The sequence below is a fragment of the Mobula hypostoma genome, chromosome 23 (genome assembly GCF_963921235.1).
Source record: "Mobula hypostoma chromosome 23, sMobHyp1.1, whole genome shotgun sequence".
Taxonomy (NCBI): Eukaryota; Metazoa; Chordata; class Chondrichthyes; order Myliobatiformes; family Myliobatidae; genus Mobula; species Mobula hypostoma.
The window spans coordinates 56,477,020-56,493,916 of NC_086119.1; the positions used below are offsets into that span (position 1 = coordinate 56,477,020).

The window sequence follows — 16,897 nt, forward strand, 5'->3', positions numbered from 1 at the left end:
GACTTCGCTTTTCTCACAGGCTGGTGAATCTCTAAAATGTTCTGCTCCTGAAGGAGGTGCAGGTCATGTCCTTGGATATAGTTAAGGTGGAGAAGGATAAATATTTGAACAATCAAGCAATTGAGGGAAATGGGTATCTGGCAAGAAGAGTTGAGTTGAGGCCAGCATAGATCAGCCATGATCATATTGAATTCTGGTACAGGCTGGATGGGCAGAGTGGCCTACTCCAGTTTCTGTTGTCTTAGGTTTTTGTGACAAGTGAAGGGGTGAAAGATTAGTGGGGGTCACTGGGAGTGGAGAGCTGACGTTACCATCAGAACAGATGCGGTCTTTAGAAATGTGCGATGGCTGGAGAGCCTGGGAAAGCTTGCGGAGGCACAGTAAAGTAACACCAGCAACTGGGTAAAATTCCCATTCGTGTCTGTGAGGAGTTTGTACACTGTAGGTTTCCTCTGGGTCCTCCAGTTTCAAAGACATGGGCGTAACTGGGTGGTGCAGGATCATTGCACTGGTAAAATCTGTCACCATGTTGTATCTCTAAATAAAATAAAGAGCAACAAATATTCTATGACAAGGATTTGGGGCTGGAGTGGCCTGGGGCTGGGGATTTCACCTTCTCCGTGAATGCTATGGTGCTGCAGCCAGGAGAATGGTAACACCCGGTCAGAGAGTTGGAGTCACTTCTGGAGATGAACTATGAAGGATAAGATCAACAACTCCTCTTTGAAAAGGGTGGGATGTCAGGTGGCAGTTGCAGAGGGAGAAACCGACGTCTTTTCATCATCTCTGGTTCCCTGGAAGTGCCATCACAGGGAGACAGGGCGGTAGGATAGCCTTAATCAGTCAGGACACTGAGTACAGAAATTGGGATGTCGTGGTGCGCTTGTACAAGACTTTGGTGAGGTCATGTTTGGAGTTTTGTGATGGAAAGATGCCATTAAGATGTAGAGTGCAGAGGAGATTTACAAAGACGGGAGTGTAAGAGAATAGAGGTGTTTGAAATCGTGAGGGCCAGAGCAGGGTGAATGCACACAGGCTGACTCCCAGTGTTGGGGAATCAATAACGAAAGGCGTTGGTTTAAACTGAAAGGGCAGTGATTTAATAGGAACCTGAGGGACAATCTTATCCCCAGAGGGTGGTCAGTATGTGGAATGAGCTGCCAGAGAAAAGAGGTGAGGCAGGTACATTAATAACCTCTAAACGATACTTGGACAGGTAAACAGATAGGAAAGTTTGAGAGGGATATTGGCCAAACGGTGGCAATTTGGACTAAGTTAGATGGGAGTGTTAGTCTGCATGTACCAGTTGAACTGAAGGGTCTGTAACTCAGACTGTTCACCCGTGCTGCGTGACCTGTTGCTTGCTTCCACCATTTCCTGTCTACATTGCAGATTTCCAGCATCTGTGCTCTGATTTCAGTTTAAGACTGACTTCTTTTTTAAATTCCATATGGTGAATTGTCTGGCGTGTTAGTCCAGGCCTTTTTCCCACCACTTTTGAAGTTACTTTTGCTTTAAATAGAAATGGATTGTTTTTGCTGCTGTTGGAATGTGGATTCCTGTTTTCCTGGAGGATTACTGTGCTCCTGAACTCTGTCATTCCGCTTGCCTGGGGGAGGGAGGCTGTTCCACGCCTGGGCTCTCCTGGTCAGCTGGCTTGCATTGTCATGCTTGACCTCGAATCTTCCTCTTCACATTTTGTTGGATGGCACTCAGTAAGAGAACGTGTGAGATCAGGAGGGAGCCTGATCCAGCACTCTCCGATTACAACTGCATGATCCCAGATCCCTTGATTCCCTCATTATCCAGAAATCCATTGTTGTCTGTGTGGAACAACTTGTGGTAGGTCCTGTATTGCTCCCCTCACTCTGTAGTACAGAATTCCAAAGATTCACCATCCTCTGAGTGAACTCTCCCTGTCTCGGTCCGAAATCCCCCACCCCTTATTCTCAAATGATGCCCCCGCTCCCCCAACCTGGACTCTTCGGTCAGAGGAGACATCCGACTTGCATTCAGCCTGTCAAGTTGTATGAATTTGCTGTTCTAATGATATCTTTCCTCATTCTCCTGAGCTCAGTCAGCCCTCCTTCAGCAAGCCCACTCTTTATAGAACCGGTTGGGTGGATCTTTCTTGTTCTCCATCTTTGGCAAATACGTCCTTCAGAGAATGCTGAGCACAGAGCAGTACGCTGAACCACTCCAGACATGTTGTGCTGATCTTATACAAAATATCCCTTTTTCACACAGAGTGCTGGGTGCATTGAATTCACTGCCAGTGCTGGAGGCGGATACGATGGGGTCTTTTAAGAGACTCTTAGATAGGTACATGGAGCTTAGAGAAATAGAGGGCCATGGGGTAGGGAAATTCTAGGCAGTGTCTAGGTTAGATTACATGGTCGGGATGAAAATGTGGGCCAAAGGACCTGTAATAGAGACATAGAAACAGAAACATAGAAAACCTACAGCACAATAGAGGCCCTTCGGCCCACAAAGCTGTGCCAGGCATGTCCTTACCGGAGAAATTACCTAGGGTTACCCACAGCCCTCTATTTTTCTGAGCTCCATCTACCTGTCCAGGAGTCTCTTAAAAGACCCTATTGTATCCACCTCCACCACCGTCGCCGGCAGCCTATTCCAAGCACTCACCACTCTCTGCGTAATTTCCTCTGTACCTGCTACCAAGCACCTTAAAACTGTGCCCTCTCGTGTTAGCCACTTCCGGCCTGGGAAAAAGCCTCCGACTATCCACACGATCAATGCCTCTCATCATCTTATACACCTCTGTCAGGTCACCTCTCATCCTCCGTCACTCCAAGGAGAAAAGGCCGAGTTCACTCAACCTATTCTCATAAGGCATGCTCCCCAATCCAGGCAACATCCTTGTAAACCTCCTCTGCACCCTTTCTATGGTTTCTACATCCTTCTGATAGTGAGGCGACCAGAAATGAGCACAGTACTCCAAGTGGGGTCTGACCAGGGTCCTATACAGCTGCAACATTACCTCTCAGCTCCTAATCAATCCCATGATTGATGAAGGCCAATGCACCGTATGCCTTCTTAATCACAGAGTCAACCTGCACAGCAGCTTTGAGTGTCCTATGGACTCGGACCCCAAGATCCCTCTGATCCTCCACACTGCCAAGAGTCTTACCATTAATACTATATTCTGTTATCATATTTGACCTACCAAAATGAACCACCTCACACTTATCTGGGTTGAACTCCATCTGCCACTTCTCAGCTCATTTTTTCATCCCGCTGTAACCTCTGACAGCCCTCCACACTATCTACAACACCTCCAACCTTATCAGCAAATTTACTAACCCAATCCTCCACTTCTTCATCCACGTCATTTATAAAAATCACAAAGAGTAGGGGTCCCAGAACAGATCCCTGAGGCACACCACTGGTGACCGACCTCCATGCAGAATATGACCCATCTACAATCACTGTTTGCCTTCTGTGGGCAAGCCAGTCCTAGATCCACAAACCAATGTCCCCTTGCATCCCATGCCTCCTTACTTTCTCAATAGCCTTGCATGGTGTACCTTGACAAATGCCTTGCTGAAATCCATATACACTACATCTACTGCTCTTCCTTCATCAACATGTTTAGTCACATCCTCAAAAAATTCAATCAGGCTCGTAAGGCACGACCTGCCTTTGACAAAGCCATGCTGACTATTCCTAATCATATTATGCCTCTCCAAATGTTCATAAATCCTGCCTCTCAGGATCTTCTCCAGCAACTTACCAACCACTGAAGTAAGACTCACTGGTCTATAATTTCCTGGGCTATCTCTACTCCCTTTTTTGAATAAGGGAACAATACCCACAACCCTCCAATCCTCTGGAACCTCTCCCGTCCTCATTGATGATGCAAAGATCATCACCAGAGGCTCAGTAATCTCCTCCCTCGCTTCCCACAGTAGCCTGGGCTACATCTCATCTGGTCCTGGTGACTTATCCAACTTGATGCTTTCCAAAAGCTCCTGTACATCCTCTTTCTTAATATCTACATGCTCAAGCTTTTCAGTCTGCTGTAAGTCATCCCTACAATTGCCAAGATCCTTTTCCGTAGTGAATACTGAAGCAAAGTATTCATTAAGTACCTCTGTTATCTCCTCCAGTTCCATACACACTTTTCCACTGTCACACTTGATAGGTCCTTTTCTTTCACGTCTTATCCTCTTGCTCTTCACGTACTCGTAGAATGCCTTGAGGTTTTCCTTAATCCTGTCCGCCAAGGCCTTCTCATGGCCCCTTCTATCTCTCCTAATTTCTTTCTTGAGCTCTTTCCTGCTAACCTTATAATCTTCTAGCTCTATATCATTATCTAACTTTTTGAACCTTTTGTAAGCTCTTCTTTTCTTTTTGACTAGATTTATAACAGCCTTTGTACACCACGGTTCCTGTAATGTGCTGTAGATTTCTATGTTCTATCCATATCCCATCATTCCTTACTTGTTTGTGTCTATCCAAACTGCCTGCTAAAACTACTGCTCCTGTTAAACCATCCAGGGCCTTACCATGCTCTGTAAACACTCCTAACTCCTCCCTCAAGCTGTCCATTTCCACAACTGCTCCTGGTAAACCATTCCTGAAAGATATTAATCTGTGGTGTTTGTCATTTCTACCCTGGGGAAAAGGTCCCAACTACCTTTCATTTTAAAGTCTCCATCAGGTCTTCTCTAAGCCTCTAAAATTCAAGGGAGAACAATGCATTTTTTCCAACTTCTCCTTACAACACATGCTCTCTAAACCAGGCAGCATCATGGTGCACAGTCTCCATGTCCTTGAAGACCCATAGTGCACAGTCCCCATGTCCTTGTAGAATCATAGTCCACAGTCTCCATATCCTTGTAGAATCATAGTCCACAGTCTCCATATCCTTGTAGAATCATAGTGCACAGTCTCCATAAACTTGTAGTATCATGGTGCACAGTCTCCATATCCTTGTAGTATCGTGGTCCACAGTCCCCATGTCCTTGTAGAATCATGGTGCGCAGTCCCATATACTTGTAGCATTGTGGTCCACAGTCCCCATATCTTTGTAGAATCATGTTGCACAGTCTCCATCTCCTTGTTAAACCACAGTGCACAGTCTCCATATCCCCTGTAGGTCTGCAATTAATTGTAAACTTTCTCCTTTCATTTGACTTCCCAAAGCGTAACACCTCACTCTTTCCCAGGTTAAACTCCATCTGCCACTCCTCTGCAGATGTGTGTCACCTGCAAATTTGCTATTTTATCCATCCAGCTATGCTGTAATCTTAATCATTGACATATATCACAAACAGCCACCTTACTCTTTCTTCTATGTGCAAACCAGTTCCAAATCCAGACTTGCATTTCTTCCTAGATCCCGTGCATTTTTATCTTCTGAATCTGATCAAATATCTTACTAGGTTAGATAACATCTACTGCCTTACTCTCATCCAGCTCCTTTGTCACCACCTCCAAATAATTCCATCATTTGTAAGGCATAACTTTCCGTGCACAAAGTTATGCTGACTACCCTGCAGTAGGACATGCCTTTCCAGGTATGCATACATGCGCTCCCTCAGTATCCTCTCTCATAGTTTCCCTACCCCCACTGGCCAATAATTACCTTGATTATCCTTCTTTCCTTTCTTTTCTTTTTTGAACAAAGCATAACATTTGCTACTCTCAAGTTCTCCAAGAGCTCATTTTTTTGCTAGTGAGGACATAAAGATCTTTGTTGAACTCCCAGCAATCTCCTCACTTGCTTCTTTCAATATTCTTGAGATGTATGCCATCAGGCCCAGGAAATTTACCAATGTTAATACTTTCCAGAAGACCCAGATTACCTACTTAATCTTAAAATGTCTCTTCAAATTAGCATGACCCATAATGCCTTCACTGTCCTCCAAATCCTTCTCCTCAATAAGTCCCAACATAAGGTACTAACTTCGTACCTCAGCCACTTGCTCCAACTCCAAACACAAATTCCCTCTTTTATCCTCAAATGGACCTAACCTCCCCTTAGATATCTTCTTTTCCTTAATATTAAATCCCCTGGGATTTTCCTTGATTCTGCCATCCAAGGCGATTCCATAACCCATTTTCACTTCCCTAATCACTCGCTTCAGTCTTGCTGAAGGGTTTTGGCCCAAAACGTTGACTGTACTCTTTTCCATAGATGCTGCCTGGCCTGCTGAGTTCCTCCAGCATTTTGTGTGTGTTACTCAGATTTCCAGCATTTCCAGATTTTCTCTTGTTTTAGTTTCAGCACTTTCCTGCTGTTTTTATATTCTACAAGGTCCCAGTCTGATGTTAGCTCCTTTTTCTTCCTGACTAAATTTTGGCTCTCAGTATCCAAGGCTCCTTTATTTCCCATCCTTACTTCTTACATGCTGGATCCTGAACTCTGATTAGCTGGTCTTTAAACAACTCCCACATGTTAGATGTGGACCTGTCCGACAGCAGCTGCCCCCAGTCAACACCTCTTAGCTGCTGTCTTATCCTTTATTATTATTGAGGTACAGTACAGAATAGGCCCTTCTACACTGCCAGCAACCCCCAATTTGTGCTGCATTTTGTTTTGCCATTTCTGTAGTACAGGTCAACCTTCACTAATCCCCGGTTCCTTTGATAATCCGGCACTGATTATGCTTAATGTGATCCTTCTGTAATTCGGCATTTTCACTAATCCAGCACTCCTCAGGTCCCAGTGGTGCCGGATTGGTGATGGTCGACCTGTATTTGAATGTTTCTTACCAGGCTGATTTGCTAGCTCAACGGTCATGGATGGAAGCTTTGTGTTAACCTCTACACTGCTGAGCTGTCCTGTAGTAATCTTCCCTTCCCCAGTTTAATACTAGATCACAACATCCAATAGCCTTGCTCATAGCTATCCTAAAACATAATGAGTTGTGGTTGCGATTCCTCAAATGTTCACTTACTATCAGGTCTGTCACCTCTTTGTCTCATTTCCCAAAACCAGCTGCAGTATGTTCTCTTCCTTGGGTAGGGAAACCATGACTCTACACAATATCACCAGCGTCCTGTGTAATTGTGGTAGGCATCTTCACTCATACTTGTATCGTCTGGCAACAAAAGATAACACACCGTTTGCCTGCTTGCTGTACTCTAGGCTTCAAGCTTCAGACATAAAAGGACTCAAGTCCCATTGAACTATAATTCAATTTATTATATCATAGAGCAATGTGGCACAAAAATTTTGGCCCATCTAGTTTGTGCTAACCTAGTCTTATCTACATGCACCTAGAGCTGATCCAGATCTCTTTGATCCATGTAAAATATTACAATTCAACTGCATTATCATTGACATTAGTTGTTTTGTGGCAGCATGACAAAAATTAATATAAATTGCAAAAATAAATTTGTTTGTTCATTATGTGCCGTCTCGTATGATGTAGGCGATTTTGGTCTCATGACCATGACTGCTCTTGCCAAATTTTTCTACAGAAGTGTTTTGCGTTCAAGGGCAGTGTCTTTACAAGATGGGTAATCCCAGCCATTATCAATACTCTTCAGAGATTGTCTGCCTGGCATCAGTGGTCGCATAACCAGGACTTGTGATACGCACCAGCTGCTCATACAACCATCCACCACCTGGTCCCATGGCTTCACGTGACCCTGACCGAGGTGAGGAGGCCTCAGCAGGGCTACACTTTGCAGGCTAGCAGAGGGAGGGAGCACCTTACACCTCCATTAGTAGAGATGTATCTCCACCCTGCTACCCAACAAAATAAACAAATAGTGCAAAAGAGTGTTCATAGTCCATTCAGAAATCTATTGGCAGAGAAGAAGGAGTTTCTAAAGTGTTGAATAAACATCAGTGTTACTCAGTCTCAGCATTTAGCCAATATTTCAGTTAGGTCCCTCGGGTAGAAGCAGAAGAGAGCGGGGGGTGTGTAAAGTGAAGTGAGGTGTAAATGCCAGTACAGTTACAACATTCTAGAGCCATTTCCACAAGTACATGGAAGGGAATTGTTTAGGCAAATGGGACCAGCTCCAGATGTACCTAGGTCAGTATGGATGAGGTGAGCCAAATAACCTGTCTCTATGGCTGCACTTACTGCGGATCCAGGGACTGGCACCTTGGGGAGTCAAAAGCTCATCCAAACTTCTCATTCTGAGGTGTGAGAGTCTCTACCTCTTGGACGGTGTGTTCCAGACAACTGTCTTCCGAGGGAAATGGTTCTTCCTCAGATCCCCACTGAGCTCACTGTAAATCACCGTTGTCTGGTTTTACACTTCTCTGCTGAGGCAAGCAGCTCTCTTCCATGTTTCCGCTTCACTGCCCTCAGCCCAGCCTCCTCTGCTCCAAGGAAACGAACCCAGTCAGTACACTCTCTCCTCAGAAGAGAAACACTCCCCCTGGCGAATCTCCTCAGCACCCTCCCCCAGTGTTATCACACCCTACGGTGCAGAGGCTGGGAACTACGGCCAATTCACCTGCTCCCTTTCCTTCCTTCCTGTTACCCTCTTGCGCGTGCATCCTGTAGCACCAGTGTTCCTGGTTTACTGATCTATTCACTCCTTCCATCTCTAACATCCCACTTTGGTTTCTCCTTAACGCCAGCGTGGTGGGGCAGGGGGGCTTTGGGGTTCTAACATTTAACTGTCTTTCATTCTTTGGGACACTCCTCTGTTTTCATGGATGGTTGCGAAGAAGAAGTATTTCAGGATGTATATTGTATACATTTCTCTGACATTAAATGTACCTTTGAGGTTGTCCTCACTGCTGAGCACCCACTCCTGAGCATCGGCCTCCCTTTCAACCCCCTCCCCTTACCCAACCCCCATGTGTCAGCGTTGGCACAGCATGCTGCACCCACCCGTGTTGGATCCGTGCTAGAGGTCACCACATGGGGGTGTCAAGCAGTCTTTGTTGCTTGAAGCTTGTGTATCCCGATCCCTCCCATTGTCAGTAAGTACAGGAGCAATAGGTGCACTTGGATAAGGCAGTGTCTGTTTAACCCCGTGTCTTCCTCTTCAGAATCAGCATCTAGTTTACTACCACTGACATATGCGTGAAATTTGCTGTTTTGTGACAGCAGTGCAGTTACTACATAAAAATTGGTATAATAATATCATACAATATGTATTCAGGTGCCTTGCCGTTTGGCGTGGGCGATCATGTCTCCATCCATCACGGTCCCTGACCCTCCGAATTGTAGTTGTTGCCTCCCCTGTTTCTAACCATGATGTTATTCCATCTATCATTTTCATTCTCTGTCTGTCTCTGCTGCTTCTTCCTTCCAGCTTTCCAGTTATAAATAAATGTTCTCATGTCTTTCTTCGCATGATGTGTCCAAAGAATTTTGATTGCTGTTTTCTGATTTTTTAAGTAATGTACGTTTTGTTTTCGTTCTCTGTAGAACTTCTTCATTGGTTATCCTGTCCGTATTCTTCTGAGGAACCACATCACTGCTGTATTGATTCTTTTGTTCATTGCATTTGTGATGGTCTATGACTTGCAGCCATACATCAATATAGGAAGAATGTAGCAGCTGAGAGTTCTAAGCGGATGTCAACTGCTATTTTCTTGTTCGTTAGGATGTTCCTAACGACCAAGAAACATCATACAATAAGGATATACAAAATAAAGTAGTGCAAGAAGAGAGCAAAATAATGAGGTGGTTTTCATGGACTGTTCACAAATGTGATGGCGGAGGGGAAGAAGCTGTTTTTAAATCACCAAGTCTGGATCTTCAGGATTCTGTATTCCCTCCCAATGGAGCAGGGTCTCCCGTTCCTGTCATGAATTGACCTGCCTGACTGCCACGTAAAGGACAGTAGGACACCTCGGATGTTGCAAATGCCACTCCCGGGGCATCCTGGCATGATGCTGAGGGAGTTTAATCTGCAGTTGGATACAGGAAACCATTGTGTATCTGTTCCAGCAACACAGACAAAATGCTGGTGAACGCAGCAGGCCAGGCAGCATCTCTAGGAAGAGGTACAGTCGATGTTTCGGGCCGAGACCCTTCGTCAGGACTAACTGAAAGAAGAGCTAGTAAGAGATTTGAAAGTGGAAGGGGGAGATCCGAAATGATAGAAAACAGGAGGGGGAGGGATGGAGCTCAGAGCTGGAAAGTTGATTGGCAAAAGGGATACAAGGCTGGAGAAGGGGGCGGGGGGGGAATCATGGGACAGGAGGCCTAGGGAAAAAGGAAGATGGAGAGCAGGCAAGGACTTATTGTGAGAGGGACAGAGAGAGAGAGAGAGAGAGAAAAAAGGGAAAAAACAGTAAGAATAACAATAACAAAAATAAAATAAAACAGAGCAGGTCTCCTGCCTGCTCTGGATCTCTTTATCGCTAACTGCCGATGGAATATCAACCGTCTCGACTTGACCGCACCTTGTTCCCATTCCAACCTCACTCCTCCGATCGCTCTGCTCTCCACTCCCTCCGCACTAATCCTAACCTTATTATAAAACCCATCGATAAGGGGGGTGCTGTTGTAGTCTGGCGTACTGACCTCTACCTTGCCCGAGGCACAGCGACAACTCGCGGATACCTCCTCTTATTTACCCCTCGATCGTGACCCCACTAAGGAGCACCAGGCCATTGTCTCCCACACCATCACCGACTTTATCCGCTCAGGGGATCTCCCATCCACTGCCACCAACCTTATAGTTCCCACATCCCGCACTTCCCGTTTCTACCTCCTACCCAAGATCCACAAACCTGCCTGTCCTGGCAGACCTATTGTCTCAGCTTGCTCCTGCCCCACCGAACTCGTTTCTGCATACCTCGACACGGTTTTATCCCCCCTTGTTCAATCCCTTCCCACCTATGTTGGTGACATTTCTCTCGCTCTGAATCTTTTCAATTATTTTAAGTTCCCTGGACCCCACCACTTTATTTTCACCATGGATGTCCAGTCCCTATATACTTCTATCCCTCACCAAGAAGGTCTCAAAGCTCTCCACTCCTTTTTGGATTCCAGACCTAACTAGTTCCCCTCTACCACCACTCTGCTCCGTCTAGCAGAATTAGTCCTTACTTTTAATAATTTCTCCTTTGGCTCCTCCCACTTCCTCCAAACTAAAGGTGTAGCTTTGGGCACCTGTATGGGTCCTAGCTATGCCTGCCTTTTTGTTGGGTTTGTGGAACAATCCATGTTCCAAGCCTATTCTGGTATCTGTCCCCCACTTTTCCTTCGCTACATCGATGACTGCATTGGCACTGCTTCCTGCACGCATGCTGAGCTCGTTGACTTTATTAACTTTGCCTCCAACTTTCAACCTCCCCTCAAATTTACCTGGTCCATTTCCAACACCTCCCTCCCCTTTCTAGATCTTTCTGACTCTACCTCTGGAGACAACTTATCCACTGATGTCTACTATAAGCCTACTGACTCTCACAGCTACCTGGACTATTCCTCTTCTCACCCTGTCTCTTGCAAAAATGCTATCCCCTTCTCGCAATTCCTCTGTCTCCGCCGCATCCACTCTCAGGATGAGGCTTTTCATTTCAGGATGAAGGAGATGTCTTCCTTTTTTAAAGAAAGGGGCTTCCCTTCCTCCACCATCAACTCTGCTCTCAAATGCATCTCTCCCATTTCACGCACATCTGCTCTCACCCCATCCTCCCGCCACCCACTAGGAATAGAGTTCCCCTTGTCCTCACCTACCACCCCACCAGCCTCCGTGTCCAACATATAATTCTCTGTAACTTCTGCCACCTCCAACGGGATCCCACCACCAAGCACATCTTTCCCTCCCGCCCCTTTCTGCTTTCCGCAGGGATCGCTCCCTACGCGACTCCCTTGTCCATTCATTCCCCCCCATCCCTTCCTACCGATCTCCCTCCCGGCACTTGACCTTGTAAGCGGAACAAGTGCTACACATGTCCTTACACTTCCTCCCTCACCACCATTCAGGGCCCCAGACAGTCCTTCCAGGTGAGGGGACACTTCACCTGTGAATCGGCTGGTGTGATATACTGCGTCCGGTGCTCCCGATGTGGCCTTCTATATATTGGCAAGACCCGACACAAACTGGTAGACCGTTTCGCTGAACACCTACGCTCTGTCTGCCAGAGAAAGCAGGATCTCCCAATGGCCACACATTTTAACTCCACTTCCCATTCCCATTCTGATAGATCTATCCTTGTCCTCCTCTACTGTAAAGATGAAGCCCACATTCAAGTTGGAGGAACACCACCCTATATTCTGTCTGGGTAGCCGCCAACCTGACGGCATGAACATTGACTTCTCTAACTTCCATTAATGCCCCTCCTCCCCTTCTTACCCTGTCCCTTATTTATTTATTTATTTATTGATTGATTGATTGATTGTTTTTTCCTTTTTTCTCTCTCTCTGTCCGTCTCACAATCACTCCTTGCCTGCTCTCCATCTTCCTCTGTCCCATGATCCTCTCATATTCCTTTTGCCAATCACCTATCCAGCTCTTGGCTCCATCCCTCTCCCTCCTGTCTTCTCCTATCATTTTGGATCTCCCCCTCCCCCTCCCACTTTCAAATCTCTTACTAACTCTTCCTTCAGTTAGTCCTGATGAAGGGTCTCGGCCTGAAACGTCGACTGTACCTCTTCCTAGAGATGCTGCCTGGCCTGCTGCGTTCATCAGCAACTTTGATGTGTGTTGCTTGAATTTCCGGCATCTGCAGATTTCCTCATGTTTGCGTGTATCTGTTCATCTCTTTTTGGGCCACTTAGCTAAGAAAGGATGTGCAGGTATTGGAGAGGGTCCAGAGGAGGTTCACAAGAATGATTTTCATAATCAGAATCAGGTTTATTATCACCAGCATGTGACGTGAAATTTGTTAACTTAGTGGCAGCAGTTCAATGCAATACATAATATAGAAGAGAAATAAATAATAAATAAAAGTAAGAAAATAATAATAAATAGATAAATCAATTACAGTATACGTACATTGCATAGATTTAAAAAATGTGCAAAAAACAGAAAAACAGTAAATGTAAAAAAAAAAGTGAGGTAGTGTCCAAGGGTTCAATGTCCATTTAGGAATCAGATGGCAGAGGGGAAGAAGCTGTTCCTGAATCACTGAGTGTGTGCCTTCAGGCTCTGTACGTCCTACCTGATGGTAACAGTGAGAAAAGGGCATGCCCTGGGTGCTGGGGGGTCCTTAATAATGGACGCTGCCTTTCTGAGACACCGCTCCCTGAAGATGTCCTGGTTACTTTGTAGGCTAGCACCCAAGATGGGGCTGACTAGATTTACAACCTTCTGCAGCTTATTTTGGTCCTGTGCAGTAGCCCCTCCATACCAGACAGTGATGCAGCCTGTCAGAATGCTCTCCATGGTACAACTATAGAAGTTTTTGAGTGTATTTGTTGACATACCAAATCTTTTCAAATTCCTAATGAAGTATAGCCGCTGTCTTGCTTTCTTTATAACTACATCGATACGTTGGGACCAGGTTAAATCCTCAGAGATCTTGACACCCAAGAACTTGAAACTGCTCACTCTCTCCACTTCTGATCCCTTTATGAGGATTGGTATGTGTTCCTTCGTCTTACCCTTCCTGAAGTCCACAATCAGCTCTTTTATCTTACTGACATTGAGTGCCAGGTTGTTGCTGTGGCACCATTCCACCAGTTGGCATATCTCACTCCTGTACGCCCTCTTGTCAACATCTGAGATTCTACCAACAATGGTTGTATCGTCAGCAAATGTATAGATGGTGTTTGAGCTATGCCTAGCCGCACAGTCACGTGTATATAGAGAGTAGAGCAGTGGGCTAAGCACACACCCATGAAGTGTGCCAGTGCTGATCGTCAGTGAGGAGAATATGTTATCACCAATTTGCACAGATTGTAGTCTTCTGGTTAAGACAAGAAGTCAATTGCAGAGGGAGGTACAGAGGCCCAGGTTCTGCAACTTCTCAATCAGGATTGTGGGAATGATGGTATTTTGGGAATGAAAGGGTTAATGTACAAGAAACGTTTGATGGCTCTTGACTTGTATTCACTGAGTTTAGAAGAATGAGGAGGAACCTCACTGAAACATGTTGAATATTGTAAGGCCAAGACTGAGTGGTCGTGGAGAAGATGTTTTCATTAGTGGGAGAGTCTCGGACTAGAAGGCACAAGCTCAGAGTACAGGATTTTCTGTAGGACACAGGTAAGGAGAAAGTTCATTTGACCGGAATGTAGTGACTCTGAAATAATGCAGGCACCTGTAGAGGCCAAGTCATTGGGTATTCAAAGCAGTGGTGGATGGGTACTTAATTAGAAAAGCATCAATAGTTTCTAGGAGAAGGTGGGAGAATGGAGTTGAGAGCAAAAAATAAATCAGCCAGGATCAAAAAGTGGCGCAGATTTGACAGGCTTCTACGTCTTACAGCCTCACGGAACAAAGTAACACCCCACCCATCTGGATTTTGTGGGTGCTCTCCACAGCTCGCTGTCCAGCAGTCACACACCACGACCGTCATGTAACAAGGCCAAAAACACACAACATCTGGCTTAGATCTTGATACAGAGCTCAGACACACAACAGATTTGCATCCGGCCCTGTTGGCCTTGTAAATGCTCACAAATGCCTGGTGTTGGATTTGAGGGAGCTGTCCCACAGAATGATTAATGATCGTCACACTGACAGATCAGACTATGGACACACACAAGATTGGCAACACTGGAACCTGGAGCAGGACAACAGGCTTTCAGATATTGTCAATTCCTTACCCTCAGCAATGCTACTCAACCCACTCAGTCCCTCCAGCAGCCTGAATGATACAGGCAATGTTCTGAGCTCCTCCATCACACTGCTGCAGACGCCAAGGAACAGAGCTGGTGACAGAGTTGGTCCACGGGTCACGTAACTATGAACCTGAACAAACCATCTTCCCAAGTCTCAACTACCACAGGGGCACAGGGTGATCTCTGGGTGCTCTAGTCACACACCCCAAGTATGGATTCATCTTCTTCTTGTCACTGAGCTTCATCTCAGTCTCCTGTACCTCCCTGGCTTATCCCTGCTTCCCTTGGAGAAAGGAACCACATTTGCCATCCTCCAGTTGTCTGCAACCTCACCTGTGATCAGTAAAGATTTAATAATCTGCTGGAGCCCGGCTTCTCTTCCCTTGCTTTCCACACCAATCTGGGATTGAGTTTTAGGACATTTATTCAGCAGTAACTGAACGAAGGCATCTAATGCCACATCCTGTTTAACATGATTCAGATGCATTTATTTATCACATGCATTAAATCATATGGTGAAATGTTTCATTTGTTTTCAAACCAACAACCTAAGGATATGCTGGGGGCAGCCTGAAAATGTCCCTACACAATCCAGCGTCGAAGTGACTTGCCCGCAGTGTACGGCAGAAAACTACAGAAAACCCCACCCCTCCACCCTCACCTCGCCCTCTCCACCCTCACCTCGCCCCTCCACCCTCACCCCGCCCCTCCACCCTCACCTCGCCCTCTCCACCCTCACCTCACCCCTCCACCCTCACCTCTCCCTCTCCACCCTCACCTCACCCTCTCCACCTTCACCCCGCCTCTCCACCCTCACCTCGCCCCTCCACCCTCACCTCACCCTCTTCACCCTCACCCCGCCCCTCCACACTCACCTCGCCTCTCCACCCTCACCTCGCCCTCTCCACCCTCACCCCTCCTCCACCCTCACCCCTCCTCCACCCTCACCCCTCCTCCACCCTCACCTCACCCCTCCACCCTCACCTCACCCTCTCTACCCTCACCCCACCCCTCCACCCTCACACCGCCCTCTCCACCCTCACCCCACCCCTCCACCCTCACCTCACCCCTCCGCCCTCACCTCACCTTCTCCACCCTCACCCCCCCCCTCCACCCTCACCTTGCCCTCTCCACCCTCACCCCGCCCCTCCACCCTCACCTTGCCCTCTCCACCCTCACCCCGCCCCTCCACCCTCACCCCGCCCCTCCACCCTCACCTCGCCCTCTTCACCCTCACCTCACCTTCTCCACCCTCACCTTGCCCTCTCCACCCTCACCCCGCCCCTCCACCCTCACCTCACCCTCTCTACCCTCACCTCACCCTCTCCACCCTTACCTCACCCCTCCACCCTCACCTCGCCCTCTCCACCCTCACCTCACCCTCCACCGTCACCTCACCCTCTCCACCCTCACCTCACCCTCTCCACCCTCACCCCTCCTCCACCCTCACCCCTCCTCCACCCTCACCTCACCCCTCCACCCTCACCTCACCCCTCCACCCTCACCTCACCCTCTCTACCCTCACCCCACCCCTCCACCCTCACACCGCCCTCTCCACCCTCACCCCACCCCTCCACCCTCACCTCACCCTCTCCACCCTCACCCCGACCCTCCACCCTCACCTTGCCCTCTCCACCCTCACCCCGCCCCTCCACCCTCACCCCGCCCCTCCACCCTCACCTCGCCCTCTCCACCCTCACCTCACCTTCTCCACCCTCACCCCACCCCTCCACCCTCACCCTGCCCTCTCCACCCTCACCTCGCCCTCTCTACCCTCACTCCGCCCCTCCACCCTCACCTCGCCCTCTCCACCCTCACCTCACCTTCTCCACCCTCACCTTGCCCTCTCCACCCTCACCCCGCCCCTCCACCCTCACCTCACCCTCTCTACCCTCACCTCACCCTCTCCACCCTTACCTCACCCCTCCACCCTCACCCCACCCCTCCACCCTCACCCTGCCCTCTCCACCCTCACCTCACCTTCTTCACCCTCACCTTGCCCTCTCCACCCTCACCCCGCCCCTCCACCCTCACCTCACCCTCTCTACCCTCACCTCACCCTCTCCACCCTTACCTCACCCCTCCACCCTCACCTCGCCCTCTCCACCCTCACCTCACCCTCCACCGTCACCTCACCCTCTCCACCCTCACCCCGCCCCTCCACCCTCACCTCGCCCTCTCCACCCTCACCCCGCCCCTCCACCCTCACCTCG

The 16,897-nt window shown here is 47.8% G+C and overlaps 1 protein-coding gene across 6 annotated transcripts in view; it reads left to right on the forward strand.

Moving 5' to 3' along the window:
• Window positions 1-16,897, forward strand: part of adora2aa (adenosine A2a receptor a) — a 62,652-nt gene that overhangs the window by 24,201 nt on the left and 21,554 nt on the right. The gene's annotated exons all lie outside the window — the stretch shown is intronic.